The sequence below is a fragment of the Aythya ferina genome (assembly GCF_964211825.1).
Source record: "Aythya ferina genome assembly, chromosome: 3".
Lineage (NCBI taxonomy): Eukaryota > Metazoa > Chordata > Aves > Anseriformes > Anatidae > Aythya > Aythya ferina.
Window position 1 is genome coordinate 9,730,645 of NC_140298.1, and position 12,185 is coordinate 9,742,829.

Genomic DNA, 12,185 nt, shown 5'->3' on the forward strand with positions numbered 1-12,185 from the left:
ATCCTAAAAAGCTTAACAAATGTAGAGGTTGAGAACTACCTTTTGGATTCTCTGCACTTGCCTTCTCATGTGTTTGAATCTTTGGAGTTAATCTTTTTCACACTACTCTCTGAAATGAGGATTAGAAGTTAATCAGCCTTCCCTAAATGTAAGTGTAATCACATGACGGCCCAAACTGGAGGTTTGCAAAAGAGCAGCAGATACCACGAGTCCTACGCTAATAAACACGAGACCTGACAACAATGAATTTCTTTGACCCAATGAGAATAATTTAAAGCCATGTGTTTGTAATGCAGATGAGTCACAAATAGGTAGAGGAGCAGAGAGCTCACTGGGGTCTTTGACCACCTGCTATTCTGGGGATTCTGGCTGATAAACACCGCCAGCCCCATCTGTAGATGGGGAGTTATAATTAATTACCTGTGACATTGATAAATTTCTTTGAGGATCTTCTCTTCATCCAGTGGCGCATCTGCATCAGGTCCTCCTTTCCCTCTTCCAACATGAGTCTATTTATGGACTCAGATTGATAATTAAATGGTTCATCTACAAAAAAGAATGGCTCCCAGGAAAATGTGAGCTCTATTTCTGTGCTCGTATTAGGCTTTGTCAGACATTACATAAGAGACTTGCTCATGTTGGTCTGCTGCTCCTGGCTTTTCAGTTAATCCTTTGTATTACGTTTCCAGTGCCTGTAGATAATTTAATCTAACATTTTTCTAAATGCCTGCATGCAGGAAAGCTAACCGTATATGAGCATAATTAGAATTATTTATATACTGTAAAAATTTAACTGAATCAGAATTACTGGAAGATGTGATTTATTTTTTTTTAAAGAATACATTTTGCTGTAATTGAATTAAGTTAAAGCCTTAATTATTTTTCAACTCTTGCCTTATGCTATCCTTTTCCCACTTGATCATGTCAGTTGCTGTAACTGTGTATAAAATTCATTTAGGCTGTGATGGCCATTCTCTTTATCACTTCGTCTCAATGCATTGTTACTCCAGAGCCCCAAAGTTCTAATAAATTGGGTTAGCAGGCCTAAAAACTTGTGCGAACGACGTCTTCGGGTTACTGATACTAACGTAGACTTCCATTTAGATAGCTCTGAAATAAACAGAGCCACAGTCCTTGTTGCTCTAGATACCATTTATACCATTAACCACTGCAGCCTGGCTTGCCTGGGAGGTAAATGTGATCATTGATGGGCAATTAGGAAACAGCTTTGTGGAGATCCAGGCTTTACGGTTCAGGCTAGTGGGACAGAGAAGCAGCTGATTTTTGAAGGTCAGAAGGTGTCATGAGGGGATGAGCTCACACGGGTGAGGAGGGAACAGACACATTTGAAATTAATGTATTTTGGTGGCATTGGGAAAAGAGGAGGCAGAAGGCTGTTCTTTGGTGATGCAAGATTTATGACACTTGACCACAGAAATTTTGATGCCTTTTTTGAACGCCTTCACAGGCAGTTTTTATTTATATATACATGTGTGTTTATATTTACGAAAATAATAATAAAAAAAAATGCAGTGCTAACACTATGCAGTGTGGATGTTCACCTGGTTTTTGGTGTGCTCTAACATACGCAGTGAAGGCAAAACAAACAAACAAAATAAACCCTTCAGGCTGCTTGTTTGGTAGTTATTTAATTTTTAAGTTGAGTAAGTATGGAAGTATTCAAGACAGAAGCATTGTATAATGAGCAGCCATCCTCTGTTCCAGGAAAGAAGAAAACAGAGAGGGATAAAGTAATTTCAAAGCCTGCGTTTTCTGCTCTGCATAAAAATGTAAAGGACGGTTTTAGTGCCACACTCAGTATAGAGAAAGGCAGAGCAATCTCATTTTATCCCAAGCCTTTGCTTTGATTCTGGAACAAGCCAAGCCTGGACTATGGACCTCCAGAAGCTCAGGAAAACATTTCTGTTGAGGCAGTTAAATATCATGCAGCATGTACTGCATTAGCACTTAGAATGCAGATGAAGATACGGTGTTAAATAATTAGATTAGCTTAAACCCTGAAGCCTGGGGTTTTGTGTCTCCCTTCCAAAATATATGTTAGCACTTAGCCTTCTCTGTTATATCTGTAGATGCTCTCATTAACCATTTAAATGTCTAACCCTGCTTTGAATCTTCTTGGCCACTTTTACATCCTGTGGCAATGAGGATTTGGTGCAATTACAAGTTGTGCTCCTTTTCTTTTTGGAATCTTCTCACTTTTAATGCACATCTCACCCTCTGCTTGTGAGTCAGTAGGCAGAACAAGGACAGGAACTTCAGGCCTTATTTCATGATGTGGTTTACTATCAGGCTTTTGTGACACCTTCTTTGTAATTGTATCTCTTGCGAAGTGTAACCTTCTGAGGCTTTTTGGGCACCATTTGGCATCGTAACCTGGAGATCAGGGATCTCCGCATGTATCATATTCCATCATCTTCTGAGAAACTATTTTCTGACTGAGAAAACTCAGGGTTGTACCTGGCTTTCCCAAAACTGCTGTGCAAGCCTCATGCCTGATCCTTGGATTCAGTCTCCTGAGTGACTGTGCAGCTGTCAGGCTGGCCTTTGGGGGTTTAAATCCAAACACTGATCCCACATCTCGGGAATTTGTTAGGATTTGACAATTTGTTTATGGGTGAGCTAGACCAAAAGGAAACAAGTGCATCAGCCTGTGTGCAGAATAAATGACTTAAATCCGTCGTGTTCTGTAGCAGGCAGCAGTGCTTTGACTTGCATGACCAGAAGAAATGGGACAACTGGGCTGGGCTGAAGCTCGGAGTGCAGTGCCAGTAACAAGCCTGACTTCTCTGAAACCAGATCCTGCCCTGACCCTGATTAATTACTCAGGAGTTGTTCACACGACCAGATTCCTCCTGTCAGTGTGCCCTGTGCCTCCTGTCAGGCCTGCCAGTGGAAATAGAGCAGCCGTAATCCCCGTGAATTATCCCTGTGTCTGGACGTAGTGTCCTAGTGAATGATTAGCATGTGATAGGGCTCCTAGTGCTTTCCAGCTCCTCTGGTTCCCCTGATGAAATATATTAATACGCTTTTAACATTTAAGGTTAATATTCTTGTATGCTATACTTCAGGCATATCTTCTCTGCAGCCACCAGGTACTTTGTGGAGCCAAACCACCCGGTGCAGAACACCTCTTTCTGTCTCCCAAGCCAGGCTTATAGCGAGCGGCCTTCACTGCATCGTTATGTTAAGTAACCAGAGTGCTCTCAACAGGCTAACGCGGACCAGAGTAAGTGTAATGCAGTATGAAGTACACAGCTTCTCCCGGAAGGGTTCTTTCATCTCCTTCAAGTTGAAAAGCAGAGGCTGGGGACTTGCTGTAGGCCTGGCTTGCCTGCTGACTTGTAATGAGCAGCACGCAGCAGCTGCACTGTGCCGGGGCCAAGGCTGGCTGCAGACTGCCAGGCGTGAGAGCCACGAGGCAGCGAGACACCCTTCAGGTGCGTGAGGAGGCGAGGAGCTGGATTTGCTGAAATGATGCAGTTTTGGTATCCAGCAAATCCATTTCTAGGTCTGATTCAAGTCTTTCCAACGTCTCAGTTTCCTTTCCTCTCCAAAATTCCCCGCGTGGCTCAAGCTCCTTAAGAGGAATGAAGCAGGTTTATTGGGTTCTATTCTTGTGCTGGGACTTGTAAAGTTCACACTTTCGATTTTCTTCCTTAAAAGGGTGGGAGATGCACATCCAAAAGAAAAAAAAAAAAGGGGGGAAGAAAAAAGACGAGTGAGATGGTCATTTCTGATAATCACCTGCTTCCCAGAGCTCAAAATGAAGAGCAAAACAACGTGACTGTTAGGTAGACCTGCAGTAAAACCTGCAGGCTGGCAACATTTTTATGAATGAGGGAATCCAGGCTTTTCTCAGCATGATGCTTGCTCAGGATAGTGGTTCCTTGCACAAAGGTATTTGGCTTCGCAGGTTTTACCTCTTGCCAGCTTTTTTGGAAAACATATTAGCTGCCTTGATGTCTGAAATTCCCTGGGGAGTACCCAAAGAGAGCTCTTAAAGTGGCACTGTTTTGCTAATTACTAAGGCCAACTGTTGTCTGGCTGAATTGTCTGTGCTAACAACAGGCTCCCTCTGCTTCTCCTCTCCAGTTTTAACTCTAATGCTAACAGAGCGCTGTGATTATGCTAATAATGCTGGCTTTCCTACATAAGGACATATGTGAGGTGTGCTGTGCTTCCTAATTGTTTTATTCCAGTCTTGCTGGTCCACGTATGATAATTGCAGGTTTTACTCCTTCAGTAAGGAAAGGTCAGCCTAGTTGGCATTGCTACAGCAGGCGTTTCAGGAACAGAGAGCACTGGAAAAATTACGGCTTTAGCCTTAATTGTTACTGCCTAGCTAAGGTACTGATAGGGCCATTCAGGGAATGGTAGCAGGGCATGTCACAGCCAGTGATGTAACCTCAAAGCCTCTTCATTGCATAGAGGAGCACATTGCCTGGGTGGAGAACTGAAGTGCCAAGTTTAAGTGTTTCTGCTCAAGGTTACCTGAAAAAAGTTCAGTGGCAGAAAAGACATTGAGCAGCTCTCAGGTGTCCTTAAAGAGCCCATCGTCAGGGCTTTCTCCTGGCTGGGAATGCACCGGGAGTGTGCTTGTCAGTAAAGCCACCTTTTGTGAGGGTAGAAGACAAGTTTCTCCCTGAGAAACTGGAGCTGTGGCTGAACTTCATGAGAGAGTAAGATAGCTTCTTTCTCCAGGATAGAGAAACTGAAAGACCAGAGGCTCCCTACCGCAAACAACTGGCATAGACGTAGGTTTTGCACTTCTGCATTTTTTCTACTTCAGTATATGGTAAAGTCATATCTCTGTGGAGTATTAGGTATGTGGTTAGTGAATGTATGTAGCATAAACATGACTAATACGGGACTGTTCTTATTGCAACGTTAATTTTGAATCCAGTTATCAAAAATAATTTCACCCAGATTGGGCACATCTGCCTACACTGAGCTGTTTTTGGGCAAACTGGATGAAGCCAAGGCTCTGCTATGTGGCACTGGTAAGATACTGAATCTTCGCAGCATCGTAATCGCACTACAGAGGATTGTTGTGTGTGATTTTTTTTTATTTTTTTGCCAGAATTAAAAAATTGTGGCATAACGTGCAGGGCACTTGCTGCACCAGGAGCTGCTAAGAGGCAGAAAGCTCAGCTCCCTTCGGTGGCTGTTCCCCACTACAGCTAACCCTACTGTGGTCCCTCACACATGTCTGTAAGGCACCCTGAACGTGGCCAGAGGAATCCAGTAAGTAAAACGTGAACGATGGGGATTATTGACAGCGCTGGAATTCCTCTGTTGGTGATATAATGACAGTAATGGATCTCAGGCCAATAGAGGCGTTAATAGTGGTCATCCCGACCCACAGAATTAACATTAACCTTTGAAGGACTGAGATGCAACGGGGCAACCCAGATTAGAGCTTTGGCACTGCGACCGAGCGGTCTCGTTTTTGAGGCAGTTTAGAGCAGATTGTTAGCAAATCACTGTTTGTTACAGGTTCTGTGGGTAAGTTGCTTTTTTGTTTCTTAATGTTAGTTAAGGACATAAAAATGAGAAGCCAAAATATAGGTATTTATTTGATTGACAGTAATGGCTTTGAGAGAAGCCATTTAAATATTATTTACATATTATTTGAAGCCATAATAAGCTATCATGTCAATCCATAGCATGGCATTGTTATTAAATGAGTCTCTGGCAGGGTAACTCATAATGGTGTTATGCAAATGAAGCACATTTAAAAAACTTTTGTAAGAACATTACAGTACCAGCAAGGTAACCGAGTTTTCAACACCAGTGACTGTCATTTTAAATTTAAAATGCACAGCCTGTGTATGTGGCTGATGCCTCTGCAAAGCTCTCTAATAAGGGCCAGACTCAGCAAATGCTGGGTATACCTCCCTCCTGAGTTAAACAAAGAATTTAGCACATGAAACTTCTACTAATGTTGCTCTGCTGAACTTAAACTAACAGCTACCCTTGTGGGATGGATAGATAGAAAAGGAAAATATATTTTCTCCTCCCCCTGAAAAACTTTGTCTCTAAGACAGACTTTGTATGCTGAGATCACGAAGATGTGGCTGAAAAGGGGACGGGCTGTGCTTTAACAAGGAGGTGCGGGCAAGCTTTAAGCAGTGTAATGTGTAAGAGTGGCAAATGGCATTTGGCTGTCCATGGCCTCTGAGTGTGCAGTTTGGTATCAGCCGGGAGCCCCGCAGCTGAGAGGTGAGTTCAGCCGGCCGGACAGCTCTGGAGAAAACGACTGCTGCAGGGCTGGTGCTCACCGTCCTCACTGAGGTGCTGAGAGGGCATCGGTGTGGCGTTGTCTGAGCTTTCGTGTGAAAAGACAGCAAAGGCTGCAGTACAGGTGCTCCAGGGTGATGAACTCATCCCTTTCACTGTGTGAAACACTCGAAATCACCTGGCTGGCCAAAAACAAGCTTCAGGAAAGCCTTCTTCAGAGCTGTGTCATTGAGGCAAATAAATAAGGATGGATGGGTACTCGTCCTGAGCATTTGATAAGAATAATTCCTGCCAAACAGGGAGTGCAGCACTGCTGCTCTTCTAGATAGAGACATCAGTGGGAAAGAAGCATACAGGAAGCTAAATCGCTTTGCAAGGTTTCTATTTGGTCCTTGCAAAGCGTATCATGTCCAGCGTGCACCACTGGATAATAGAGATACCCAGAAGAAAAAGTCAATCTGTTTTTTCAAAAGCCTCCTCTGAAATTTCGGAGTAAGCTGCTTCTTGCAGAAGTTCACGTCAGTATCTGAGGAGCAAATGCAGGGGCTCACCACAGGCTGGGGGGCTGTCCAGCCTTTCTTTTTGCTCTGGAGAGGAGGCTCACCTAAAGCCCTGTGAGAGCCCAGAAGAGCTTCTGGCAGAACGGCACTTGCAAGATGACAGCAGTCATAAAGTTAGGAGGTAGGGTTTCCTCTGAGTCCTGGAGTAAGTCCCTCTCAGTCTGCCAGGGCTGCTCAAAGTTTGCAGAACAAGTTTGCTGTTAATTTTGTGAGTTGGGGCTGCTCAGCAGTGTGTTCTCTGGTACATGTGGCCACGTGCAGGAGTCGAATCTCCCTCTTTTGCCACTGCTTTTCTCTCTGAACGCACACGTTCGTGCACATGCGCGCACCGCCGTCTGAAGCAAGTGTTGGGAATAGCCTTCCTGGCCCAGCCAACATGCTGTCAGCACCACTGGAAGCCAAACTTGCTCAGATTTTTTTTGGCTGCAGAGGTTCCTGAAATATAGAAGAAAGCAAAGCTAAAAGTGTATTTTAACCAAGCGAGGATGCATTCTTTCATTGCAGCCGTCCCATGAGGTTTGGCCAGTCCATCATCGTAGGTTTACGAGAGGGATTCCTGAAAGCAGCTGCCAAAAGAGCGGCTTTGGAGTGTCAAGCAAGATCTGGATAAAGCCACCGTGATGTGTCAGCTGCACATTCTGATGGGCACTGATACCGTGGGGGCATTGTAGGACCCCATACTGACACCTTACTGCTGCCCTGCACTGCCTCCAAATATGTGGGCATCGGGGTAAGTTCCTGTGCCACGGGGGGCCTGTGATTCCTTCGGGATACACTGATGCAACTTCCAGTTGTGTTGGTGGTGAAGATCCTGCAACCCGGGGATTTCATCAGTGTTGCAAATAATTACACCTGGTTCTGGTTTGCTTCCTAACTGCAGCTTGACTGCCTAGGAACAAGCAGTAACCAAAATGCATTCTGCATAAAAAGACGCACCTCCTCCTCCACTCACTCCCTCTTCCCTCCCCCTCCCCCCCAAAAAAAAGAAACAAACACCCCCCCTTTATTCGTCATTGCTTTTGAATTACTTCCTGCCCTTGCAACCTCCTTTTGATTTCCAATTCAGTTCTGCCAAAAGGCTTGGATTCCAATCAAGCCAGTTCGCAGAGCATTAATACTCAGATAAATAAATGCAACAGGCAATCAAGCTGCTGTGAGCTAATGGCAGGACACTTGAAAGTGCCGTATTTCAGATAATGGTGTCAGTTTCAGAAAGGCATGCAAACTGGTTTAATCAAATGTTACATTTTATTAAATTCCTGACCATTGGGAAGGAGATTGCATAGGAGAATTTAAAAGATTGGGAGTTTCTGGCTTTATTTCTGCACTGCTGATAAGCAGTAATTTTTGCAGAAGGGGAAGAAGTAATCCTCTGCAATAAAACCATTTTCATAATACCATGGGAATGAGTTATTGCTTGAGGTAAGGCACAGTTTCTAATGGCTGCCTAAGCTTTCATCTCCATCTTTCATGGGCTAGTCAGACATTTTTATAGTGCTGACACAAAAAGAGAGCATTTATGTTGCTTCCATTCTCCATCTGTCAACAGTTAGGTTAAAGTGCCACTACAGGAATACTTTTGATCTGATTTCCATTCCAACGTGGTTCATCAATATACAGTATTTGCACCGTGCGAACTCTCAGGCTCCTAATCACGGATTTTTTATGCACCACTAATGGGTAGCAAACAGGAAACAAAAGTCTGTCTTTTGAATGTGAAGAGGGGTTGGGGTGGTACTTTCTTTTATTCTGTATTTCCCTGATGTACCTCCCTCACAGTTTCCTAAACTGTTGTGAATTGGTTTTGAGTGAATAGTGTTAAAAGTCAAAATGTGTTAGGCCAGAGAGGAAGTGGACTTTTGTTTCACTTGCATGAGATGCAGCTGTAAACACCGATTGATTTAAGCCTGTGCATCAGGTAGAAGCAAAAGGTAAAGAGGGGAGCATTGCCATAAACCTTCTAATCCCTTTTCTACTTATGATTCCTTTCAGCTGATGAACCTTAATGGCACGATCACAAAAGGTTATTCTGCAGAGGAATTTGCAGACCTCCATGAACAAAACTCTTACCGACTCTGTGCTGGTGCAGTTGTAAAGCTGGGCAGGGTAGATATGCTTGCAGCAAACTGAAGACAACTGTCAGGTGCATGGATTTCCTGTTCCTCTCCAGTCACCCTGTGCTAACTCTGGTTTTGTGACTATCTGGAAAAGGTACATGCAATACAAAAAGAAGAATATAAGGGCAAGAAATTTTACCTTTCTTTTTGAGGCATGTTTTCTGGGCTTATTTCTAGGATCATTCTCGAGCATTCCTGTTTTTTCCCCAGCTGGTCCTTACCTGCCTTGTGGAATAGGACCCAAAACCAAGCACCCCAAGCCCCGCTTCTTCCACTTACAGTGAGTAGAACAGAAAAATTATTCCAGCCCTTTGCAGTCTATCCAGCTAGGCTAGACAGTGTGTGGAAAAAAAAAATCCACTCTGTGATGAGAACAAGGTGGATGGGGGATGGCAGAGTTATTTAAAAACAACAACAACAACAACAACACCCTAAGCTCTGAAGAGGGGGAAGACAATCTGTTTTTAAAGGCATTTTCTTCCGAGTAGCCCTGTCCCTCGGGTATGCAATATTTGCTTAGTGTAAATTTCTTTCAGCTTTCTCTCAGATTTCCAGTGCCTCATTTTTCTCCAGCTAATATAGTGCAGTTCATATACTGTTTTATGGGTGACTGGCTTCCAGAGGAAGGTAGGTGTGAAAGAGCAGGCAACCATGAAACTGAGTTATATGGAGTAATCACTACAGGGGAGAAGGAATGCTTAGTCCCTTTCCTGTCACAGTCAGATGAGGCTTTCACACTAAGGAGTGATTGTAAAGATCCAAAGGAGATATTACTTATTTGTTTCAGGTTGTTTTTAGCCCATTGGCTGAGATCCCTGGCTTCTGGAAACTTTGTGTTATGTTTCCTAGCAATCCCGAGGATGCTGTTGGCCACTGGAGCGGGAATTATAACTCTTGCTCCGCGCCTGGCTTGAGCCACATGATTAACTTGTTAGCTGTGGTCGTGTAGCCCATGTGTGTGCAGATGTAACGTACCGCAGCTTGGCTGCGCAGAAACACACGGCTGCTTTGTCTCAGCACCGTGTGTTGTGTTGCACTTCTTGCTGTCAGAGTCTCCGTGCTTGTGTAATGAGGACCGTCCAGCTGGTGCATGTGATTGCCTTTCTGAGCTTGTACGCAGTTGAGATCTCAGTCTGGAATCTTAGGGAATTAAGAGATCAAACCCAAATCCAACATTCCTTTGGCTTTGTTTATATCCAGAGTTTTGATTTCTTTTGTGCAATGATAGGGTGACGCAAAGGATCAGTATCGAAAAAGTGCACCTATTGGGAGGTTTAAGGTGTCAAAGTTGTGCATATTTTTTTGCAGGTCGAATCCTACAGCTTGCTTTTGTGCGACTGGGAGCCTTCAGTTCCCCCAGCCAATCTTTCACCATTCCTGCTGAGCAGGGACCTGAACACTATTAGACATAGGAGCAAAAAATATGCATATTGCACCCTTTTTATTCATATCTACTGCTTTCTGTCTCTTAGTTGTGTTTCTTCGGATGTCTTCTCATATTGTTGTCCACCCTCTGTTGCCTCCCCCAGTGGTGATAAATGGCACGCTCTCCATTTTTTTTTTGAACTCTTGGTTTTTCCTCTTAGTTCCTGATTATTTTAATTCTGCCAGACCCTATTTCATATCCTTTCCTCGTCTGCCTCTAATTTACAGTATATCATTTCTCCTTCTCCGACCCCTCATTTCCATTCCTGTAACGTTCCATGTTCCTTCTTGGAGCCTGGGCTGAGCACACAGACCAGTTAAAATGAAAATATACTTTTCAGATTTTAGTAGCCTAATTATTTTATTTTAAATGAAGCCGAGACATCAATCAGACTGTTCTCTAAATCCCAGTCACATCAGCAGCTAAATGAAAATATCAGTTATTCTCTCCCATTCCCAACCCACTTGCCTTTAAATGGTATTATCAAAGCAAATATTAGGAGTTTAGACATGTCCGTAGTCTTTTGTTGAAAAGCTCTTGCAAACGAGGCAAGGGAGATGCATCTGAAATCCTAATATCTCATGAAATAATATTAACAATGGGTCTGGCACATGTGAGTGTTCAGACAGGAGGCTGTCAGATCCCGTGAGGTTGAAAGTGAGAAATATTTGAAAGACAAAGAGCAAATCACAGAAATGGCAAGTTGAGAAAAAGGAGTTTTGCAGGCTGAGCTCTTCAAGCTCCTGGGGCCGGTTCTCAGCTCTGCCATGGGCTCGGCCTCAGCCAGGGATTCCTCAAGAGTCTCGCAGGGCTCGAGCCCTGGAGATGTCCTGTAATCGGATCCTGTCCTCTCCAATGTCTTCAGCTCTTTTTCTAAGTCCTGAAAAAGCTGTGTTAAGGAGATGAACATTTAGGATACAGTTGGTTTAGAGACCTCACCTGAGCAGTAGTACTCCCCATACAGCAAAAGACAGTTTAGTCGAGATGGTGAGATGACAGGGGATGGGGGAGAGGATGAAGTCATTTATGGCCGGTCAGCTGCAGAGTTAGGAATATAATTGTTCTACCAGGCCTAGTCCAGTGCTTTTTTTTCCAGTAGATGGTGTGCTCTCTCCTTACAACGACTTGCCTTATTGACAGTGTGTACCAGTAGCCAGCTTTGCGTTCGGGATCCCTTTCTGTTTTTTCCAGAACAGGTTGTGTTTTTGAACTCATCGTGGAAATGAAACAAAGAGGTCTGGAGTTTATATTGCTTCCATTTCGCCTCTAATTCATTATAATTTCTGTTTTTATTTTTCTCCTTTTTTCTTCTGCTAGACTCCAAAGGGATGAAGACACACGAGAGGCAACGTTAAGAGCTTTATCAAAGTTCTGTCTAATAATAATGAGCTTTACAATAGGCTTCTAAAGGACACAGATCAGAACCACTTACCATAATGGCACTACAAAGCAATGAAGATTCAAGTGGTTCTTGTTAGATAGGAAGCTATCAGAGCATTGGAACTCGCCTGATATCACGTTGCTGGAGAAAAGTCGCTCATCGATGCTGGGGAAGTTTTACCTCTAATTTCTGTTTCACATCCAGGCAAAGCAGCTTGAAGCCTGCGTTGTTTAGGTTTGTAGGACTCCAGGTGTGCATGCTGGGGCTCTCCCTCCCATTAAATCTCTAAATAAAGGTTCTAATAAATTTCCATTAAAATAAGTAGTAACCACATTTAATGACCAGTTTGTTTGAGTGTTAACAGCCTGTTAGCTAACAAACTTGTCATTAACTGGTGCTAACTTCTCCCGTCTTGTTTAAATAATCCTCTTAACATCAGT

At 43.6% G+C, this 12,185-nt stretch overlaps 1 long non-coding RNA gene across 1 annotated transcript in view; it reads left to right on the plus strand.

Annotated features, from left to right (window-relative positions):
* LOC311434720 overlaps positions 1 to 11,974 on the plus strand; it is a 68,439-nt gene extending 56,465 nt beyond the window's left edge. The window contains exon 4 of the long non-coding RNA XR_014691675.1: positions 11,682 to 11,974. This is a non-coding gene — a long non-coding RNA (uncharacterized lncRNA). The remainder of the gene's footprint in view (positions 1 to 11,681) is intronic.
* Positions 11,975 to 12,185: the final 211 nt, after the last annotated feature.